At 33.2% G+C, this 24151-nt stretch overlaps 1 pseudogene; it reads left to right on the top strand.

Annotated features, from left to right (window-relative positions):
* The first annotated feature begins 6531 nt into the window (after positions 1–6531).
* On the top strand, positions 6532–22642 carry LOC102735314 (mitochondrial transcription rescue factor 1-like; annotated as a pseudogene).
* Positions 22643–24151: the final 1509 nt, after the last annotated feature.

Here is a 24151-nt window from a genome sequence, read left to right as displayed (position 1 = left end):
TTTCTTCAAAACACCTCAGATTAGTGCAAGGGAACTATAGTTATTGTGTTACAAATTATTGGATCCTTTTTATGATATTGACAGAATGGGTGGAAGAAAGTATAACGAGAAAGTGAAAGGAAAGAGATGGGAAATTGAATTTACTTTGCATGACATTTGATTTGAAGTAAGTTCCTGCAGCCCTCTCTCATGCAGAATTTAGTGGCTGCATCTGAATTTCATGATAAAAGGCACCATGTCAAATTAACAGTATGTGTCAAGAGTAAGGGAGAGAAGATGAACATTTTGTGTGGGTAGACACTTTACATCATAATACAAGGAAAAGATAGGTATAATAGAGAGCCAGATAATTGACTTCCAAGTTAATAGTAATTTTAAAAACATTGTTATCCTTACCTTACATCTAAACACATAGCCTCTTCAGTAGGAATTTTCTGTTGCTATTTTTATACAGCATGATTCTTCTTACCTGTTCATTTACGATTGGCCTAGGCATGAGCCAATATAATACCCTTTCTTGGGAAATTAGAAGAGAACAAGAGAGGATAGCATTTGCCCAGATAGATGGACTTGTAATATGCAAAACTAGGAACTATTGATATCCATATTCTCCCAAATATAAAAAGGAGGAGGGAAAGAATCATGCTTCCAGTTTCAAGTTTTCGTATAGAGCAAAGAATAAAGCAAGAAAGAGAGGTCAGAGGGATAAAAAGCCTTTTGAATCCCTGTTTCCTTTTGTTTTGTTTTTGAAGCAAATTGTATTCTTACTAGAATTACTATCTTTTTCTTAAGCTAGCTTCAGCAGATATTCATTTTTTTGCAATGAAAATTTCTATACACTAAAATAAGTGAAGAGTATGAAAAGGTATATAGAAAAGTTTCCCTTCCAATATTAGAAGAAAAAAGAAAAAGGTATGTTAGAGAATTAGTAAATATAAATGCAAGATACATACCAAAATCAATCTTTGGTTATTAGGAATCAGAAATGTTGGGATTGATACATAATTTTATGTCTTAAAAGCATGTTTTATTTTTCAGATCAACTAGATGAAACTCAGAACTTCATTTTTTGTCCTTTGTCTCTTGTTTATTTATTTTCTTGCCACTGCAGATTTGAGCATTCTGTTTCTCCGGTCCACATTTTGGAAAACATGATGATTCATAGCTCTCAAGTTTGCATGTAATATGTCCGGTTATGTGGAGAAAGAATGTTCTTTCTTCAGTTCCTTTTCCGGTTTCCCAGGAAAGGAAGTCATAATAGCCCTGCCTCAACCAACCAACTTCCTTGGCCTATAGTCCCCTCTTTGTTTTCCTTTGGAGAGCACCATGTAGCAGGTGAAAGTCCTACCAGGAGTGTGGGAGGGGGTGAGAATTACAGAATTGTTCATGACAGCATATTGGAGCCTTTTCATTCCCAGTAGATTTAATTTAACATCTTGACAAATAAGTTTCTTCATTTGCAAAATACATAGGCTAAATTGCATGCTAAAAAGCAGCCATTAACAATTCATTTAATACTGGGTAGTCCCTGTGTTGATCTGTGTTCTCTAACCATAGAAAATGATTAAAACATAGTCAAATACATTATTCCTCTTTTTTCTCTTCAAGCTTTGGATTATTATATTTTTGCATAAATCAAAACAAAAGCTTTATAGAATCTTGGAAATGGAAGTAATAATATTTATGGAATATGCACACCATTTCTTTGTTATTCTATCCGTGATTTTTTTACAGGACATTTGAAAATTATTAAATAAAATAGGTGCTTTTACCAGTAAATATAAATGGGAGTCAGTATTATTGATGTCTATATGGTGAAAATAAATGTTTTCCATATGAAACCCCTTCCAAAATTGCCATTAATTTATCCCTAACCAAATATCCCTGATAAACAACAAATGATATATAATGAATCGTTATATATCTAGAAACCTATTCAAAATGAAAATATTAACTTTCTGTTTTAATCATCACAAACTAAAATTTACTTACACTTATTAGTGTGCTTGTCTTTGAAGCTTGGTAAAGCCTTATCATGTTTGCTAAAATCAGAGTCTTTCAGAAAATGGAATAAATGAATAGATCACTAGTATCATTTTCTGATAAATACCCAAGCTGTCACAAGGTGTTACATATTATGAAGATATAGAAATAGCATGCTTGAAACAATAACTCTAATAATCCACAGAGGAATATCAGTAGAAAAAATGTGAATGTTATTTGAAATAGAAATGCTAATATGAAAAATAAAAATGTAATTTTTCAGACAATGTAATAGTGGTGTGAATATGAATAATGTTTACAAGAAAATATAGGAAGTGTTAAATAGCAGATGTTAAGAATGATTTATATAGTTTCACATAAATATCGTCAACTGATCTTTGACAAAGGAGCAAAGGCAGTTGCAATCAAGAAAAGATAGTCTTTTCAACAAATAATGCTGAAGCAAGTGGACATTCATGCAAAATAATGAATCTAGATACAGTCTTTATATCCTTTACAAGTATTAACTTGAAATGAATCACATGTAAATGCAAAACACAGCACTATAAAATTCCTAGAAGATAACATAGAAAAAAATCTAAATGACTTTGGTCATGGCAATGACTCTTAGATATTTAGATAAAATAGCAAAGGTACAACCCATGAAAGAAATAATTGATAAGCTGGACTTCATTAAAATTAAAAACTTCTGTCTGTGAAAGATACTGTCAAGAGAACCAGACAAGCCACAGACCAGGAGAAAATATTTGCAAAAGACATATCCAGTAAAGGACTGTAATCCAAAATGTACAAAAAATAATTCTTAAAATTCAAAAGAAAATGGACAACCTGAAACCTAATTACAAATGGGCAAAGGATGTGAAAAAACACCTCATCAAAGATATATAGACGGGAAATAAGCATATGAAAAGATGCCCATTAGGAAAATGCAAATTAAAACAAAAATGAGTGACAACTACACATCTATTAGAATTGAAAACACTGACAACACCAAATACTGGTGAGGATAAGAAGCAACAGGAATTCTCTCTCGCTCAGTGCTGGTGGGAATGCAAAGCAGTACGACCACTTTGGAAGACAATCTGGTAGTTTCAAAATTAAACATTGTCTTTTCATATGATCCAGCAGCAATCACATTCGGTATTTGCTTAATGAGTTGAAAACTTATATTCATACAAAAACTTGCACATGTATGTTTATAACAACTTCATTCATAATTGCCAAAACTTAGAAGCAACCAGGATGTCCTTCAGTAGGTGAATAGATACATAAACTGTGATACGCCCAGACAATGGAATATTATTCAGCACTGAAAAGAAATGAGCTATTGAGCCATGAAAAGACCTGGAGGAACTTTAAATGCATATTATTACGTGAAGAAGCAAGTCTGAAAAGGGTACATACTGTATGTTTGCAATTGTATGACATTCTGGAAAAGGCAAAACTATGGACACAGTAAAAATATCAGCGGTTGCCCAGGATTAAGGGGTAGGGAAGTATGTATAAACAAAGCACAAAGGATTTATAGGATAGTGAAACTATTCTATATTATATTGTAATGGGTGGATACACGCCATTATACATTTGTTCCTATCCATAGGATGTACAACAACACCAAGAGTGAATCGTCATGTGAAGTATGGACTTCGAGTGATGCTGCTGTGTCAGTGTATGTTCCTTAGTTCTAACAAGTGTACTACTATGCTGCAGATGTTGATAATGGAGAGGCTGTGCATATGCAGGACCAGGGGAATACGGCATTTGCTCTTCAATTTTGCTGTAAATCTAAAGGTGCTCTAAAAAATAAAGTCTTAAAAAGTTTTCAAAAAAGGAAAAAATGATTGACAAAATCCATCTAAGTCAAATTTTAATTATTAGATTTAAAATAAGGGACTTTTGAGTATCAGCACATAAGTACCAATATAAAATTTTTCAATTAACATTTTTTCTGTTTTAATATAGCATTCAGGTATAAGAAATACATTGAATGAATTAATACGTATTTTTCCTATGACTGCATTCATTCTTAAATTTTTTAGCATATTAGCTGTGAAGCAAAGAAACACAATTTATTTTCTGCATTTGTTCTTACTTGAACATGAAATTATATGTTACACTTATTAGATACAGTTAGTAAAATCATATTTCAAAAAATATTTCAACATCATTAATTAAATTATTTTTAAAACTTTCTTAAGGCTTAGGCAGGTCTATTCCAAAATCCAAAGAAGTGAATATCCCAGGCTAAAGCAACCTTTAGATAATGTCAACATAAAGCCAAATAATTATGTCAATATTGAAAATTAAATGTTTTTATTGTTAAAAATAGAGTGGTATCTACACTCACTATTTCCGTGTTTTATTATGTAAATTTAATTTTTGAAGGAAAAATCTATTCAGTATTGATTTTCATACTATAATATATATATTTTTCCATACTATAATATATACATATATATTAATATATATGATATTTTAAATAGATTATATGGCAATAAACTATCACCAACTAGAAATAAAATCATGAATAAATGTGAACAATTTTAGTATTTTTAGTTGAAATAATGATAAATATTTTTCTGCATGTTTCTAAATTAAGTCTCAAAGTGTTCTATTTTGAATTGAAAATATGAGATTCCAAAGAACATGTAGTCAGATATACACATAGTATCACCAGCATGTCAGTTAAATGGGATAGCTTTGTCTTTGTTGTTCATCTATTTTATACATTATTGCACATCCCACAATTATAATCAGGCTTGGTACATGGTAGATACCAAATTAATGCATAAGTGAGTATTTGGATAAATGAATGAATGTTTATATTTCTGGCCAAAATAATTGACTTTTATATCTGTCCAACTTTTAGATTAAAAACATGAAATAAATTAAATTCACATTTAAACCTGGAATTTCTAGCAAGACAATTTAATTCAAATGTTAGCAATATGACACTGTATGATAAAGGAAAACTCTTTTGTTACCAAATGCCTAGAAACACTGGTGATAATAAAATCTCCTTTTAATTGCACAGGTAAATTCATTACAAAATGAAGATTATCTCAGGGGCCAACTTGTAAAGTCGCAGAAAGTATAGTTGAAGAAGTTGAAGTTATTCTCAGGGCATTAGCCTATCCCAGAACATACTTTGTAAAGCCAACTGATGCTTTAAATTGTGTATATGTATAACTCTGATAAAATAAATAAAATTCAATATATTTGGAGTCAATAATTATTATAAAGAAAATAAAAATAACAGAAAAACAAAGAAGGAAGGAGGGAAGGTAGAAAGGAGGGAAGAAACCCAATGCACATGACTCATATTGTCCTTACTTCAGATGTAGAGGGAAGTAACAAAATTCAACATTTTATAAAATATTTCATAAATAAACATTTTATAAAATAGATCCCAATGATACAGCTGTCTCTGGAAATGGTAAATTAAGTGTCTTTTCTGATTTGTCAGTGTCCATTTATACTGATGATTTAAAAATAAATCACCTGAGTTTGTCTTACAGACTATAGGGCTTCTCCTTCAGGAGAGAATGCTATCCTGTTTACCTTCATCCTGTATTAAATGTGTTGGAAATAAATTTATCCTCATCATGTCTCCATCTAGACTTTGCCTTATGAGTTTGGGACACTCTCAGAGTTTGGAGAAAAACAAGAGTGAGGGTAAAAGTGCAAGGTGAGATTCACACAGGTCTGATAGTCTATCTGGGCTCTCCTTCAGATAGGTGAGATGCTGCCTGGTTGACCTGGGAAAATACATGTACATTCAATAAAATAACAAAACTGGAGTGAGAAAATTACCATTACTTTACTGAGGGTGACTAGTCAGGAAATGGGTACTTAGCATTAGATGATAACTAAAATTTGCTAAATCATGGTGAGAGATTAGATCACATTGTATCACATAGCTCTGATTTCAGAAAATAATATGAATTCAGAAGACGAAACAGATAGTGCAGGTTAACAGATAATGGACTCACTAGAGTCCAGTAATTGAAAAATGGAAAGTACAAGAAAAAGAAATGAAAATATCTAGGGTTACGTGTACCTTACTGTGAAAAGACTATGATTAGGATGGGTAAAGTATGAATGAAGCCACAAGGAGGCTGAGGACTACCAAGACACCTGTGACAGGCAAGTTAAGCAGGAGTCACCGTGAATAAAATCAATGAGAGTGGTAGAAAGACATGAGTCTGTAGTGAGAAAAATCATTTCAGAATTGAAAATAGAAGAAATACGGCATTTCTGATAAAGACATATTTTAATGTTGTTTGTTGGTTGTCTAAAGTACAGTGAAGATTATTATAACAAAAAATTTTAAGAAACGGTGGGACCAGAATTTTAGAAGACTCTTAACTGCATTTTTAAGATTTCAAAAATGATAGAGGATGAGTTCAAATAAGAAGATTGTGATCCATGAATAGAAATCGTTGAAGGAAGTGAATGAGTGTCTTGGAGTTTGGTAGACGGCCTCAGTGAGAAAGATGATAAAAGTGTTATCAGGACACAAATAGCATGGAAAGGAATTATTGGAAGATAAAGGATTTGGTGGAAGAGAGAACTAAAGCATATTCGGTTCCTTTGCCAAAGTCATCAAATATTAAAAAGACATTAGAAGAAAATGCAGCTTACTTTGGAGAACATCTCAAAAGGTATAATAAAACTAGAAAAAATGTTCAATTAATGAGCAATTGCATATGAATAGAAAAGTCAAAATGATGAGGGAGTTGTTCATGATAAAGATGTTATCAGAGAGGGATTCCAAAACTTAAGTATAAGAGGATCACGTTCTGATACACTTTATATTTAGACTTTGATTTAGTACCTCAAAACAAAGAACCATTAAAATTTAGCAATTTGCTATGCATCACAACATATATTTATTTTTTTCATTCAAAGTTAATAAGGACAGGGATACCTGGGTGGTTCAGTCGGTTAAGCATCTGCCTTCATTCAGGTCATGATCCCAGTGTCCTGGGATCAAGTCCTGCATCAGTCTCCCTGATCAGCGGGGAGCCTGCTTCCCCCTCTGCCTGCCGCTCCCCCTGCTTGTGCTCACTGTCTCTCTCTCTCTATCTCTGACAAATAAATAAATAAAATCTTTAAAAAGAAAAGAAAAGTTAATAAGGACATAGTATTCTACCATGCTTTTATAACGTCTAGCAATTATTTGAACTTTGCCACTGGCATAGTAAAAATTCAAACACACTCAAATAAATTTAACATCATCTATGCATAGGATTGGAATAGGGTTAGCAGTTAAATATGTGTAGAATTATTATATGAAATTTAGAGTAATTTACTTAAACTGATAGATTTGCCTTTGATTTTGAGAACATAGTATTTTATTACTGAAAGATACTACATGTACCTATTTTTTAACAAAATATAAGTTTATACCACTTATGATAGCTTTTTCATTCTCATAAGTAAATATGTAATAAGACTACTTAAGATTCTACTATAACCTACTACTTTCGGCATTAGATAAGTAGATGCCATTTGTAATTAAACCTATTTTTCTAGCATACTAAGTATTGTATTAGGATTCATAATTAACAATCACAGTAATATAGCATACTAAGTATTGTATTAGGATTCATAATTAACAATCACAGTAATATTTTTTTTTGTCATTTTGACAGCAAACCACAAGTTCCAGTTGAATGGCATTTGAAGTTTATGTAACAGTATACTGAATGTGATTATTTCTGTTAATGATTCACATGGACTTGAATTTAAATATCTCATAACAAGAAGATTCAGATCTTTGGGATTCCAGGCAGGTTTAATCCACAAACCTCAGTAACAATCATGTATTACTTTTTGTAGATCCTTAAATTTATTTGAGTGTGTTTGAATTTTTACTATGCCGGTACTATAGATTCAGGGAAAGGGAAAGAAGTAGGGATGATAACACTTTCAATATTATTCCAAAATAGGCAAAAGCAGTATACATTGATTCCACCTAACTGCATTTTCTGAATAAACTCAGTTTAAAAAGAGAGAAAGTATGAAAGTTAAAGCTGAGTTATCATGAAAAAAAGAAAACTTACATATACTTTAGATATTTGTTCTTTTTTTAAGATTTTATTTCTTTATTTGAGAGAGAGTGAGAGAAATCACAGAGGGAGAGGAAGAGGGAGAAGCAGACTTGCCGCTGAGTATGGAGCCCGATGTGGGGCTTGATCCCAATTCCCCGGGAATCATGACCTGAGCCAAAGGCAGACACTCAACGGACTGAGCCACCCAGGCACCCTCACTTTAGATATTTGCAAAAAACTACTGGCAAGCTTCATTATAATCCTAAATCCATGCAGGATAAATATATTTTCTACAGTAGTCATTTCCAAATTATGCTGCATGTCAGAATCATATGGAATCTATATTACATAAAATACTGATGTGCAGCCCTTTCCTTTAGAGATATTTATTTAACAGGTGTTAGAGGACTCAGATTTTTAAACAGAATCCTCTAATTATTCTGATGCTTAACAATATTTCAAAACTATTGGTGTATCAGTATACTTAACTGGTAGTGTCATAAAATTTTGTTAACTTCAACCACTTTTAAATTATTTGCAAGGAGAGTTCCCATGAAATCTTCCTTTAAATAAAAGATGATAATTTGACAACAGCTTTATATAATCATTTTTAAGTTTTTTTTAGTATAATTGACACACAATGTGACATTAGTTTCAGGTGTACAACATGGTGATTCATCTTCTCTATACATTGTGTTATGCTCACCACAAGTGTAGCTACCATCTGTCACCTTACAACACTCTTATAATATAATTGCCTATATTCCCTATTCTATGCCTTTTACTACTGTGACTTAACTGACTGAGCCACTCAGGTGTCCCCACTCATGTAGAATTTAAGAAACAGAACAAATGGACACAGGTGAAGGGAAGGAAGAGTAAAATAAGAAAGCCAGAGAGGGAGACACACCGTAAGAGACTCTTAACTATAGAGTGCAAACTGAGGGTTGCTGGGGGGGAGGGGGGCGGGTGAGAGGAATGGGCTAAATGAGTGATGGTCTTACATGTTGGGATACATGTTGGGATAAGCACTAGGTGTTGTAGGTGGGTGATGAATTCTGGATTCATCACAGGATTCTGCTCCTGAAACCAATGGTGAACTGTACGTTAACTAACTTGAATTGAAACAAACAAACAAACAAACAAACACCTAAGCAGTAATAATGGCTTCAAACTCCACCAGTGTTATATCAGAGAGAAACAATTAAATTAATCAATTTCTTAATTAAGTAAATAAGGTGGCAAATACAGTGGTAAGACTATAAACAATGTACTATATTTCTTCATGTATTATATGGCATGTAGTCCTGAATAGTTACAAAGTCATTTGAGATTAGATGAAAAAAAAAGGTGCTGGATTTCTGAGTTATGAGTTTATATTAAAATGGAAAAATGTGAAGAAAATGAAAAATTTAAAAAAGGATTAGTGCCAGCCTTTCACTGTGTGTTTGTTCATTTGTTGAACAATTATATTTGTTATGGGTTGTACGTTGAGAGAAGTCCAGGGAATATAGCAGTGAGTAAAACAGGCATGGCAATTGTATTGATAAATTTTTACTTCTTTACCAAACATAACAAAACTGAGCTGCTTAATAATTTAGCTACATTTTCCTCGAGATCTTTACATTTTAATTTTGGATGATTGGATCAAATTTAATTAAATAAGCATTTATTAATTTCCAATGATGTGAGAAATGCCCTTTTATTTATTTATTTATTTCTTTGAGAGAGAGAGAGAAATCGTGTGTGGGGTGGTGGGCGGGGGGAAGGGACAGGGAGAGAGAATCTTAAGCAGACTTTCCCAAGTGCCGAACTTGGTGCAGAACTCGATTTCATGGCCCTGAGATCATGACCTGAGCCAAAATCAAAAGTTGGTCACTTAACCAATGAAGCCACTCAGGCTCCCCATCTCTTTTCATCTTTAAATTTTGATGTTTACATTTATTTTTGAAATATTATATCGCGCCATTGATGTACATTTCCAAGCGTACCAATTATTAACTGATAATTTTCATGGTTGCTAATGAATTGAAAGATTGAATTGGCAATTTTTATTATTCTATCCAGGAAATAGAATGTGCAAATTTGGTAACAATATAAAAATGTATTGCTAAAAATAGACATTATTAAAATTACCTTTGAAATAGTATATAGTTAGAACTCAACAAATATTTAATGATATGAATGAGTTTTAATTGAGAAATATTTTATGGGAAATTAGCATGCATATTCACTCAAACAGTTTCCATTTTATTTCTAGTTTTTTTTTATTTTAAAAATATGTAAAATCAGATAAGAGGGGAGATATAACACTTTCCTGGGAAAAACAGATATTGAGGTCTATTTTGTGCAAATATTCCAACTGGCATCTATGAAATAATCCAGCTGAAGAATACCAGGCTACTGGACAGAGCATACAATTGGGAGACAAGTGACCTGAATTTTACTCCTGGAAGTGCTACCATATTATAGGGTGATGCGTGGCAGACCAGTTATTTACTTATTTTTAAGTAAAGTGGTAGAATACTTATCTATTTTTACTTATTTACTTATTTTATTTTTTACTTCAAGCTGAAAAATAATATTTTTATTCTTAATTTGTTCTCAGGGAATATAACAAAAATAATTATCAAACACAATCTTGTCAATGCAAAATGCTTTATAAATAACACATGACTGCTTTTGAATTGTGACTTGAAATCAGATACTTCAAATACCATTATTCTGAGTATGCACATTAAAAATTTATTATCTTGGGGCGCCTGAGTGGCCCGGTTGGTTAAGTGTCTGCCTTCGGCTCAGGTCATGATCCCAGGGTCCTGGGATTGAGGCCCTCATTGGGCTCCTTGCTTGGCGAGGAGCCTGCTTTTCCCTCTCCTACTCCCCCTGTTTGTACACTCTCTCTCTAATAAATAATAAAATCTTTAAAAAAAATAAAATAAAAATTTATTGTCTTTATGACTTTTAAAAATTAATTCATTTTTTAAGGAATGCTTTATAGAAGTTAAACATTTAGTTTAATTGTCCAGAAATAATAATTTTATCTGTGTTTATGCAAAAAATTATTATTATGTCAATAGCTTCCCATTGGACTTTCTCAATACTCAACAACGAAAAGAACAAATGCAAAAAATTTAAAGCCACACACTGATTGTATCTGGATCTTCACATTTGCAAAATTGTTAATACCCATACAAAATAATTTCTTTTTCATGTTTATATCCACTCACACAATAAAGGTAACTATTTGATATATACATAGAGCTGATGTCCACACCACCACTACCATTCACCACACCTGCACTCAGAGTACTATTCTCCCAAATACATGTTTAAAAATGTTTTTGGATGCCATGATCAACTAGGACAAACTGACGATGGGAATAAGTATTGAGATTGTATTTATAGATAGGGCTTAATGAGCATGTAAACTCCGGCAATTTGTGCTTATATAACATTATCACTACCTGCAGACTGAGGTTACATAATTGGTAATAAAAATTTATTTATCTTTTTTCCTAAAGATGTCTCTACTTTAATGACAACTAATTTAAACAGAAAATGTTATATTATTATCAACCTCACAGGGAGTTTTGAAGATTTGAATGAATCCACACGAAGTGCTTAGAACAGTGTTTGAAAAAGAGTTCACTTTTAATATTATTACTATAATATGAATATTACTTTTTTTCATTTTTGGCTCATGTTGAACATGTTACTACCTAGTTATTTCTAGTTGTTTTGATCCTTTGGTATTACCAATGAATGGGGATGATAGAAGTGTATTTTATATTGAGTAGTAGAGAATATATATATGTATATTTATATACGTATATACATATATATATGAGGCTTTATGTTTCTTTTAAAAAGGTCATTAATACATCTTTATTTTATTTTATTTTAATTCTGTTTTTGGATAAAAAGGACAGAAGAGCAAGGAAGAACTTGTATTTATAGAAATTGTCAAAGAACGGGTTCTCTTCTTTCAGGTCATTGCTTATGATCGCAGAAAAAAATAGCTATTGAGAAGGAAGTAAAAAACATATCTCTAGAGGAATGTGCACCACATGTTTAGAAAGAAACTTACTGATTCACAAGGGCTAATAAAACTGTGAAAGAAAATATTTTACAGAACAGCTGCTTAGACACAGAAAGAATAACAGTGAGTGCATTAATTTAAACAAAATCAAGACAAATCACAGGGAAGCGAAAGGCAGTAGTTTTGATCTCATAGAGCTCATAGACCAAAAATTGGATTTTAATAGAATCCAAGGGGACTGAACATTTTAACATAAGGATGTAAATATAATCTTACGGTAATACTAAGTATGATAGGATAGGATTTATAATTGAAACATCCCATAGTAAGTCCATAACTTATAACAAAAAAAAGGCCTTGATAGAGTGAAGAATAACTTGTTATGAAGGTATATATTTTCATTGGAAAACATAAATCTGGGACTGCAAAAAATAAAATACACTAAAGTGGAGCCTCCTCTTCCAGTCTTCTGTCTAGGGTATCTCCCCGGACAACCCGTGTACCAGTAACACAGGATTACTCCCCCTACTCTGATCATGTAGGGTTTCACAATTCCAAAAATTGCTATTGTATTTTTCTTTTATAATGCACTACAATCAATAACTAAATGTTCATTCCATTTTTACATTTATACGGGTTAATGCTCTAAAGGTTTCCTAACGCCCTTCTCCTCTTCAAAAACAACACAATAAAAGTTCCATGTAGTGTTACATAGATTCCAGTTTTTGACATATCCATAAACCTGCCTTGCCTGTTCAGTAGAGCTTCTGAGGGGCAATATTGTAGTCATTTACTTCATGACTATTTGTACAGATATGTGTCAGACACTCTGCTAGGTACCGAGGATACAGGAATGGAAAACATCTTGGCACATGTGAGGGAAAGAGTGAGCCATCAAAGTTAGGGCTAAGAGAAAACATAGGTTGGTGCTAGAAGATCTTGGTAGGTCAAGGATTGGAAATTTTATCCTAAATGAATGGAAATGCATTGAAGCATTTTAAGATTTGAAATGTCACAACCAGATTTGCATTGGAAGATGAACAATGGATCTATGAAAGGGAAGAGGAAAGGTTAAATATGGACAGAACAATTAAACAATGATTTTTAGAAGGCTACAAATTAATAGTTACTAATTTAAACACCTGGAGAAGGATTGTGGCTGTATCAGTGGAGAAATATGGATGAATTCAGGAGTAATACAGTCATAGTCACACATAATCATGCACTTTCTCATGATGATTCCTGCAATGGCACCCACATTTTCCTTTGTCAGTTTGGTGAACATCTAGTTATTTTTCAAGACTAAGGTCAAGCAGTATGCACAAGATTCAGCTTATGGGTCATTCCAGATCTCTACACTTGAATTCTTGTCTGGTCAAAACTTCCCAGCATAGAATTGTGTAATATGGTAATATGAGTTGCTGCTGTGGCTACTGCCGCAGCTATTGCTCCAGCTGAGGGGTCTCAGAAGCCCCTATTCCTGATCCCTCTCCTTGCTTCCAATTATACCCTACAGAGTCACACCTCACACAAATGTTCTGGCCACTTCTTGTCTCCAAATCTGGGGCATCCCTATCACTCCTCCAGCATGAGAAGTAGCAAAATTCAACAGGTAATCAGCATGCTCCCTGGAAATTTTGGAGAATTACTACTCATGGTAGCAAATTCTGATCAAGGGGAGATGAGAGGCAATTGAAAAGGATAACTCTTTCTTCTCCCTCTGCTTCACGAACCATTCATGGGGCCTTTGTGAAGATCTCTGGGGAAATAAGAAAAAAGAGCTTGTCAGGAAGTTAGGGTCAGCTTTTTTTTTTTTTTTTTTTTTTATTATGTTATGTCAGTCACCATACATTACATCATTAGTTTTTTTTTTTTTAATTAATTTATTTATTTTTTCTTTTTTTTTTATTCTTATGTTAATCCCCATACATTACATCATTAGTTCTAGATGAAGTGTTCCATGATTCATTGTTTGCGTATAACACCCAGTGCTCCGTGAAGTACCTGCCCTCTTTAATACCCATCACCAGGCTAACCCATCCTCCCACCACCCTCCCCTCTAGAACCCTCAGTTTGTTTTTCAGAGTCCATCGTCTCTCATGGTTCATCTCCCCCTCTGATCTCCCCCCCTTCATTCTCCCTCTCCTGAGGGTCAGCTTTTATATGTTCTTTGAGTCTATCTCCTCCACTCCTTCCCAGGCATTGTACTTCCTAATAAAGTTTTATTAATAAGCTTCTGTCCTTCTGTCTTTGTTTTCTAGGGATCCTAGTCTAATTTCCCAACTCCTCTTCAGTGAAGTTCATCATGGTTTAACTCTAGGTAAGCATGGGACACTTCTTTGTCCTTCCTTTTATGGAACCCACATAGATATCCGCACAATACCTATAAAATAGTATTTTTCCAATTTTAATTAATTTACTCAGGTATTTCTACTAAACATTAAGTTCTTTGAAGATGTTGATGCCTCTGACATTTATCACAGGATCCCCCTTCCCCAATGCAGTAAAATATTTAACCAATATTTGCAGAATGAAGGAATAAATTCAAAAGGTAATACAGTCATAGAAAATGTTACTCTGGGAGTTTAAGGTCTAAAAAATGTTTTTCTCCCCTAAATAACTGTTATGCTTCTTAATATTAGAATCTCAAAAGTATAAATTAATCATCCTCTCCTTTTTGTTTTTTCTTCTTTTAATTTTTATCACACACACAGTGCTTTCTTCCTTAAATTTCTTAACTTTCTTCAAATTTATAGAACCTTTGTTCTTATTTTGCCTTATTTATCACTCCTATTTTCTCCAGTGCTTTTCTCATTTGGGGAAAGTATAAATTATTAACATTGACAGTAACATTGACAAACTGGAGTCTCTAGGGATTATTAAATGTTGAAAAGCCCTGTAAAATAGGTCACATAAAGGATTTTCAAAAGCACTGACTATTTTTTCAACAATTCCTAAGATATGATTGTGTCATTTGTTGAAGAGGAATAAAGAAACCCATGTACGTTTCAAATAACAGAAACATATAAATAACTATTCTTAACTATAGAAAAAAATACCAAAGAAGATATTAAAAACATTGCTGAATTATATAAACCCATTCTATCCAGTGTGGAATCACTTTTCATTCCATTTATAATGTTGATGTTATTTTTCTTCTTTATAATTTTGGCAGTAGAGAATCTTCTACTACAACCAGACCAAAAACATAAAAGAACCTGAAGCTCTTAAATAACTATAATTACAATCATTTAATTTGTTTTCTTTTAAAAACAGCTTTAAAAAGAACTTTAGCCTGATTTACACATTTAATTTCTATATAATTTCAGTACTTTTCTTATCTTAATGTGACATTGTAAAACCATGAGATTATGGACATTGTGAACAGAATTAGTTACATTCTCAGAGGCCTCTTTTCAGAGAATTTACTACTATCATAATTAAAACTGATGGGTATGACTTATGCATGGGAATAGGTTTTCAAAGAAAGGTTAAGAATTAAAATAATGATACATTTTAAAATGGGAGAACAGACCATAGAATTATTTATAAAAATGAGCAAATGCATCTTTGCCATTGTGTTGTTCTAATCATGAGAGGTCAACACATAATTCAAATAGTGGTTAAAATTTAGCATTATCCAAGCTGATAATTCATAATTAGGTCTGAGTCACTAGGTTCTTTGTCCCCCCACCGTTTCTTTGTTTAAAAATAAATATGGTTACTATAATTTAACACTTCAGGATTAACATGAGAATTGCTCAAAGATTATTTTAATTGTGTAATGGTTGTTCCTACAGTTCCATTGAAACTTAATCATTGGCAAGGATTTGTTAAACTAGTAAAAATCACTCTACATTTTCTGACATTCCCCTCATCACCTCTACAAATAGATTTGCCAGTCACTAAATCATTTCAAAATGAGGAAGAAATAAATAAATCAGTGAACCATTGATGCCTTAAATTTTAACTCATTCAGTCTTAATTGGTTTTATTTTGACAAAATTTGATGACTTCAAGGAAACTAAAATTTTCCTTTGCCTCTGGACTTGACTTCTTATGCTTTACCTTCTTAGTGAGCACATGATAATGTGACTACAAGTGTCTATACTGAAATATCCACAGGAGAACAGGCATGGTGGATATATCCATAAACCAAGACATACTTTGCTAGTTCAGAGGTTTCCTGCCGGTGATGCTCTAGTGAAATCATTTTCCCTCTATCTCCTAATTAGTGCAGGTTAAATGGATTTTCTTATTTTGAAATTTGTTTGTTGCTATTTGGTACTTCAGTTATTACTATTCATTTTATCAATTTAAATGAAATCAGAATGTACTTGATAGCATGATTAGACTTCTGAAAATGATAATTAAGCCTTGGAAATGGATCATGCCTCTACAAATGTAGAAAACACTAATTATTATCATTTGAGTGATTTTAATTCAATATAACTTCTATCTCTTTTAGTAATCGTGTGTCCTTTCTGGTCTCCTTTATTCTTGATGTTTTAAATGTCATATAAAGACAGATTGTAATGATTTTAATTCCATTAAACATGCACTTACCGATCTTTTCCCAAAAAAGTACTCCCCGCCCCACACTTCTGCCACTTCCATGGTGTTTGATCAGTTATTGATGTAAACAATTTTAAAAATCTGCTATTTATAAAGAGATTGCTGTTTTATGACTATATAAAATTAATTTTGGTGAAGGCCTTTTGATAAAAAGAAAATGTTCAACCATTCCAAAAAGATGTCCACAGAGAGTTCTTGTGGTCAGACCAATATCTTGTCCAGAGAACTGCTCCAGGACAGCACTACCCAGAAAGATTGTGACTGTGACTCAAAACATTATCTTTCAGAGCAGCACCACCATTTAACCTGAAAACATGTGACCTGCCAAAGTTACTCAGCGGTTACCTCCCATAGCCCTAGAAATTCTTAATACAAAACCCAACAAAAATAACAAATAGCTAATTTTGGGTAATGTAATTATATCGGTTGCACGAAATAGTTACCACACAGTTTCAAAACTGCATGAACTCTTTCTTCTTAGTCCTAAATCCCACTGGTCTGCCTAAATTCTAGAAAAAATATCTTAATTTTGTCCTAGTCTTTCTTATTCAGAGATTTTTATAAGCCATCACTAACTTTAAAAATGACAGTCCATTGGGGCGCCTGGGTGGCTCAGTCGGTTAAGCGGCTTCCTTTGGCTCAGGTCATGATCCCAGGGCTCGGTCCCTGTGATCGAGACTGGCATCATGCTCCCTGCTCAGCAGCGAGTCTGCTTCCCTCTCCCTCTGCCCCTCCCTGTTGCTCATGCTCTCGTGCACTGTCTCTCAAATAAATAAATAAATAAATAAGATCTTCAAAAAAATTACTAACCATCTAGTTGATAATCTCAATATCAGGAATTCTACATCCAGTTGAAAGCAGCTTGAAGGCTTCTCAGAATGCAGAAAATTTTGTATAAAACAGAGAGGTCAGGTTTGGCCCATGACCACCTCTTTAGAATTCAGATGTTATTTGATTTTGTACTTTCTTGTGGCACACTGGATGATTTTGGGAGTCACCAGGGATATGTTTCCAGAATTCCTTTGATTAAATCATGTTGGCAAGACATGTGCTTTTTCATAGCCCTCACCCTAACAATGAGGGTCTATATCATATCTTCTTGCTACTTTGGGCCATTTGTTTATTTGATACGCTATGCTCAGCTCTGGTTATTTAAGCAAGACAGCATGAGCTCAACTACCCTCCTTGCACCTATTACAACAGAAGAAACCTTCTCATCATTTCCAGTTCAAACAAGAAAGGCAGAGGTTGCCTGCACTCCCCTCTATCAGTTTTGCCATGTGTGACTTATTTTTATATTCTGGAATTATTATATCCATCTATCAGTTTAATTACTCAGCAAATTCCAGAGGAAAGATGATCACCTTCCAACTTTGTGAAGGGAAATACTTGGCCATTCATAATGAAAAGGATGGACCTACCATCATCATTATCATTGAAAGCAAGGCAGGTGGAAAGGCAGAAAAGCTAAACATTTTTTGTTTGTTTAAATCAGATTTCATGAAACCTCATGAGGAAGAATATGTTAAGGGTATATTTAGCAAAAGTTGGAGTATTTTGTGTTCTGGCTTAAGCAGCAGCTTCTAGAGGCAAATCTGCTCTGGTTAATGGTCTTCTCATTATTTTCCCAAATTACATAATATTGTACACTCAGCCATGGAGTTCAGACCTTCATGATTTTATGTTATATGTATTCTATTTACCCTTCTTATAGTTGATATTTAAGAGTGATAAGATTTGGAGGTTTTGTCTGAAGTTTGACAAGGGTGAAGGATGCAGACATCATGTTATCACTCTAAATATCACAGAATCTGAACATTCCTCAAAATAAGATATGTAGAGACAGATCAGGACAAATATCTTTTAAACAGGAGCCAAATTTGTAGTGATAAGCCGACTCTTTCCTGATAAGAGTCTGATTGCCATGGTATTTGGAGGGACTTAAACTGGAAAGAGAATAAAATGCTACCATGAGAGAGATTGGAGTCACACTGAATGATATGACCCTGTTCAAAATAAACAACTTAGAATTTTAGTAGGAAATCATACATACACTTGCAAAGAGGCAAAGATGACATACACAAAAATCTAATTTCAAAGATATTCTGTCTTCTCTCTTTTTGCACATGTTGTAGCATAGTGTACACTGTATTCCACAATTTCTTTAAATAACAATATATATATAGGAAATAATGTCATACATTTATAATGTTTTCAATCTTTAGGTATTATATCAATGTTATAATGAGTAGAGAACATATAACAATTCCAATAGGAAGTTTTGGTCAAAGAAATGTACAATTATAATTTGAATTGATTTTAGAAAATTCTATACAAAGAAATTGTATTAACTTATACTCCCATCAATAATATTTGAGAGTGACTTTTCCTCCACAAACTGACTAAAGAGGAGTATTATATCTCATTAAAATTTTGATATGTATTTACTTAAATTAAAATATTGAATACTTCTATTATATACTTAGAATTTTTTCTCTCAAACATTTGATTGATATGGTACATAGCTCAATGTAAGATGAGAGCTATGGGTCCAACTACATTTATTCTTCCAAAAAACTACCGAGTTGTCACAAAACTACTCATATGAAAAATCAGTAATGTGGTTGCTTCTAAAATTAACTAGTTAAAACAATAGTTTTCACATATTAAAAACAAACAAACAAACATGTTTTTGTATATTACCATAGGAACCTCAAAGATAAAATAATATTAACAAGAAATAAGTAAATTCTATATGAAGACACCTCTATGTTTCTAAATCAATAAGATGACACGACATGGTTAAGTTGAAAAGTATACTATGTTCTGGACAAACATTAAAAAGATGACAATATCCAGCGAAGTAATACCAATAGATTAACATAATCTCAAGTAAATTAACTACAGAATGTTTTTGCCACTCAATAAATTTCTTTGGAAAAATAAACAAGCAAGTATAGCCAGAATAAAAATCTCAAGAAGAAAAGTGGTAAGAATAACCAAGATAATAAAGCATGCTGGAGCTATGCTGTGGAGTTGAAATGAAACAGTGTGGCACAGTCATATTACTTGATAGATCAATGGAACAAATTCAGAAAATAGAAAAGTCCCATAATCCCCAATGAAATTTTAGGATATGAGAAAAGTGACAACTTGATTTGTGAGGAAAAACATGGATTATTTAATAAATCAAGCTCCATTTCAGGGGCATATCATTTCAGAATTTTTACATTAGTATATTTTTGTGGATTTTAAAACTGATTTTTCTCTGTTGGTGGGTATCAATTCCATAAATAATTTTGAGCTCCAACTAAATACATTGTGTTGTCCCAGAAATTATTGGGGACACAAAGAATTAGATATGCTATCTCTCCAATGAAAACATCTTGGGTAGCTAAGTAGTGTACTATTTAAATTCTTATACAATAATTTAAATATAAATTTATATGTATAAACACAATGCCATAGAAATATTATCAAAAGTGTTATTGTCAGAATTCCTAAAGCCTTCGTTTTCCTAAATTCAATGGCAATTTATGTGTTTTCACAGTATCCATTGTCTGAGCTGCATTTGATGCAAATGAACACCCCTCCCTCTTCTTTTTTTTTTTTTTTAAATTGGGCAAAATGGGCAAAGGGGAAGGAAAACACAGGCTTCCAGTTATGGAATGAAGAAGTAATGGAAATAAAAGGCACAGCATAAGGAATATAGCACTTGATATTGTAATAGCATTGCATGGTGACAGATGGTAGCTACCCTTGTGATGAGCATAGCATAATGTATAGATCTGTGGAACTACTATGTTGTATATCTGAAACTAATGTAACATTGTGTGTCAACTATACTCAAATAAAAAAAATTACATTGTGATTAAATGCTCATAATATAAAATTTACAATTTAAATTATTTTTTAGTGTCCAGTTCTGGGGCATTAAGTACATTCATGTTATCACCCAACCATCACCACCATCCATCTACAGAACATTTCCATCTTTCCAAACTGAAACTCTTTACGCATTAGACATTAACTTTCCATTCACCACTACTCCCAGTTCCTGGCAATCACCATTCTACTTTCTGTTTCTATGAATTTGACTACCCTAGGTATCTTAATCAGTAGAATTACACTTTCGTGTCAGGTTTATTTCTGTTAGCATGTCTTCAAGATTCATCCATGTAACATGTGTCAGAATTTTCTTCCTTTTTAAGCCTGAAACAAATTCTATTGTATGTATATACCACATTTTGTTTATCCATTTCATCAGTCAATAGGCATTTGGGCTGCTTCCACAGTTTGACTGCTGTGAATAATACTATGAAAATATGTGTGCATATATATCATTGAGTCCTTGCTTTTAATTATTTTGTGTATATACCTAAAAGTGGAATTTCCAAATCATACAATATGTTATATATATATATCATTGTGTGATTGTGTGTGTGTGTGAGAGAGAGAGAGAGAGATTCATTAGAAAGAATGGGGAAGGAAGTGATTGGCAGAGCCAGAGTCTGTGCAGAATGTTCAATTATCTCAAGTTCCTAGGTTTTGGTTGTTTTTTTTTTTTTTTTTTTCTAGATCAGCTTAATCTCCCTCATGTATTTCCTTATGTGAAAATTATTTTTATTATATACACATCTTTAACCCCAAATTTTCCCATTTATGGAGGTCTTCGGCATCTCCTATTCTAGAAGTATCTCTGAGGGTGGTAAGGTTTTGCTATTATTAAGGGTCCCAGAAAAGTGTAATTATCACTCCAAGTTTGCAAATTTAGGAAGCAAGTTCCTTGGATACATTTTGTTTTCTTCCCTGAGCTCTAGGAAGAGGCAAGATTACTTGCTGCTTTCATGGAACAGTGAGTACAGCTTTTCTATCCTCTAATAAGTGGAAGAAGACAAAACTTACTTTACAAAGAGGGACAATTATGCTTGGAAGATAGGTGTGAACTGGTGCATGTCCTGAGAGAACCACTCTATATGGTCACTTTGAAGTCACCTTAAAGCCCTAGGTCTATAAAGGTTCTCAGTCCCAATTCCCTGCTTCACATATACCCAGATCTTTCATAATTGTATTTGAAGGGCAGGGGGTGGCCCTGAGGTCAGCAGTGCATGGACAAGGGAAGGGAAAGACCAGAGACTCTAACATAAAACTTATATGTAACAGCTATGTCTAGCGTCAGTCTGCCTGGTTTTAAGAAAGCCTAGATTGGACTCTGAGCAACACCTTCTTCACACAAACTCTGTGCTTCTTGGCATCCACACATATTTTTCTAGTATCATATTTATTGCATCACATTATAAAACACTTTTTCATAATATTTTCTCACTGAGACTACCAGGGCTTTTAATATCTCCAGAATATATATTTCCATTTTCCATAAGACTAAAAAGTAATATCAGTTCTAAAAATACCGACAAAAGATTCTGCAAAAAGTAGAAGATGAAGAGGACTGTGATAGAGAGAACGATCAAAAGGAGATGAATGAGCAGGAAGAGGTGGTTGAGGATGACCCTAGTGTAGTCAGAGATATAAAAACTTGGAAAAAAAAAAGGTGCAGTCTTTTCTGTATCATGTTACCCTCAATATAGGCCTAGATATTGGAAGAAAATGAGAAAAGCCATTCCCAAAGGAGTCAAGTGACTGCCTGCCAAATCCCATGTGTCACATTTCCTTGATTCTAAGACACAGTTAATGTAAGATGAACCATTGATTTAATAACTGCCTTGAAGGGAAAAGGAATCACTATATAGATGTGACAAAATGCACCTGATTTCACAAATGCTACAATGTGAGAAGCAAATTGGAAGTTGCATTCTACAAAGATGAGCTCAGGCTGCATGGGGAGACATTATGGACAAAAAGCAGTATGGTGAACATGGGAGATACATTGGATCTTCACACTGGAGAAGATGAAGAAGCAAGAACAGAGATAATAATGATGTGCATTATCCTGAAAGAATTTTAAAAGATGTTTGAAAAACATCTTATTTGTACCTAGGAATGACCATACAATGCTCAGAAGTCACAGAATAATTTAAGAAAGAAAAAAATTTTTAAATAAGAAAAATCTTATAATTCAGGGATATTGAAATACAACTGTAGTGCCTGCATGTAACATATTTTAAAACAATGAAGCTTTATTAATTCCAGATACATACAGTACATTTTTTAAAGAAATAAAATAATGTATGCAATAACTTCAGAACATGGGCCAACAAAGATCCTACATAGAAAAAACAACAACAACAACAACAACATTATCACTTGTATCAGTGCAAGGTGAGGTAAAAAATTCCAATTACTCTGAGAAAATAGACAAGAAGAAATCTAATGCATGTTCAGTCCTGAAGATACAAAATCTGCTTAATTATACTTCCAAGCTGTTTTTGAACAATACCAGATGCTTTCAGTAATCTGTGTTTGATGCACAGTATTCATGTTGGTATGATATATTACTCAGAATTTATGAAAATTAGGAAAAAAATTAAAAGAGTTTGTGCTCAGATCTTTCAAGTGTGAACCAGAAAGGTAAATTTTTGTTCAACTTACATTAATTTAAATTTGGGCAGCCTTTTTTCCCTTTAGACTTGTCTAATTTTCCTTTTATTGTTCTAGTACAGGGAAAGGGTAACCCTGAATCCCTACATCACTTTCTCTTAGCTAATTCTGAGGCTCATGTACAATGTGGTGAGAAATAAGTTTCTTTCCAAACATTTTATTTATAGGGGAACACGATAAAAAGCACCATATTCCTCAGTAAAGATAATCAATGACAATGTTATTTTAAAATTTATCTTGAGGAAATATGTTAGTTTGTTGCAAACCATACGTTGTACTTTGAACTTTTGCCTGCAAAAATTCTTGCAATCTCTCTTGAGTAAGAATAATTCCAGATAGGGCGCCTGGGTGGCTCAGTTGGTTGGGCGACTGCCTTCGGCTCAGGTCATGATCCCGGGGTCCTGGGATCGAGTCCCGCGTCGGGCTCCCTGCTCTGCGGGGAGCCTGCTTCTCCCTCTCCCACTCCCCCCGCTTGTGTTCTGTCTCTCGCTGTGTCTCTCTCTGTCAAATAAATAAATAAAATCTTTAAAAAAAAAAAAGAATAATTCCAGACAAAGTTTGATGATACTATCTTGTCTTTTTAAAAGAAATAGCCTGGTGATGGGTATTAAGGAGGGCACGTATTGCATGGAGCACTGGGTGTTATACGCAAACAATGAATCGTGGAACACTACATCAAAAACTAATGATGTACTGTATGGTGACTAACATAACATAATAAAACAAAATTAATTTAAAAAAAGAAAATGATATAAGTTGAGCAATGGAAGTGTTTCAGGAAAGGAAAAAAAAAAAAAAGAAATAGCAATATAGTTTCCATTCCACTTCCCCTCAGCCCTTGATTCCATTGTGACACAGATACCCTATTCACTCATCTTCTCCCTGAGGATATTTGACTCACAAACTAATAGGATCC

The sequence above is a fragment of the Leptonychotes weddellii genome, chromosome 9 (genome assembly GCF_054177405.1).
Source record: "Leptonychotes weddellii isolate Sample4059 chromosome 9, ASM5417740v2, whole genome shotgun sequence".
In the NCBI taxonomy this organism is placed as follows: Eukaryota; Metazoa; Chordata; class Mammalia; order Carnivora; family Phocidae; genus Leptonychotes; species Leptonychotes weddellii.
The sequence above is the reverse complement of the archived record's forward strand: the minus strand, read 5'-3'. Positions and strand labels throughout refer to the sequence as shown.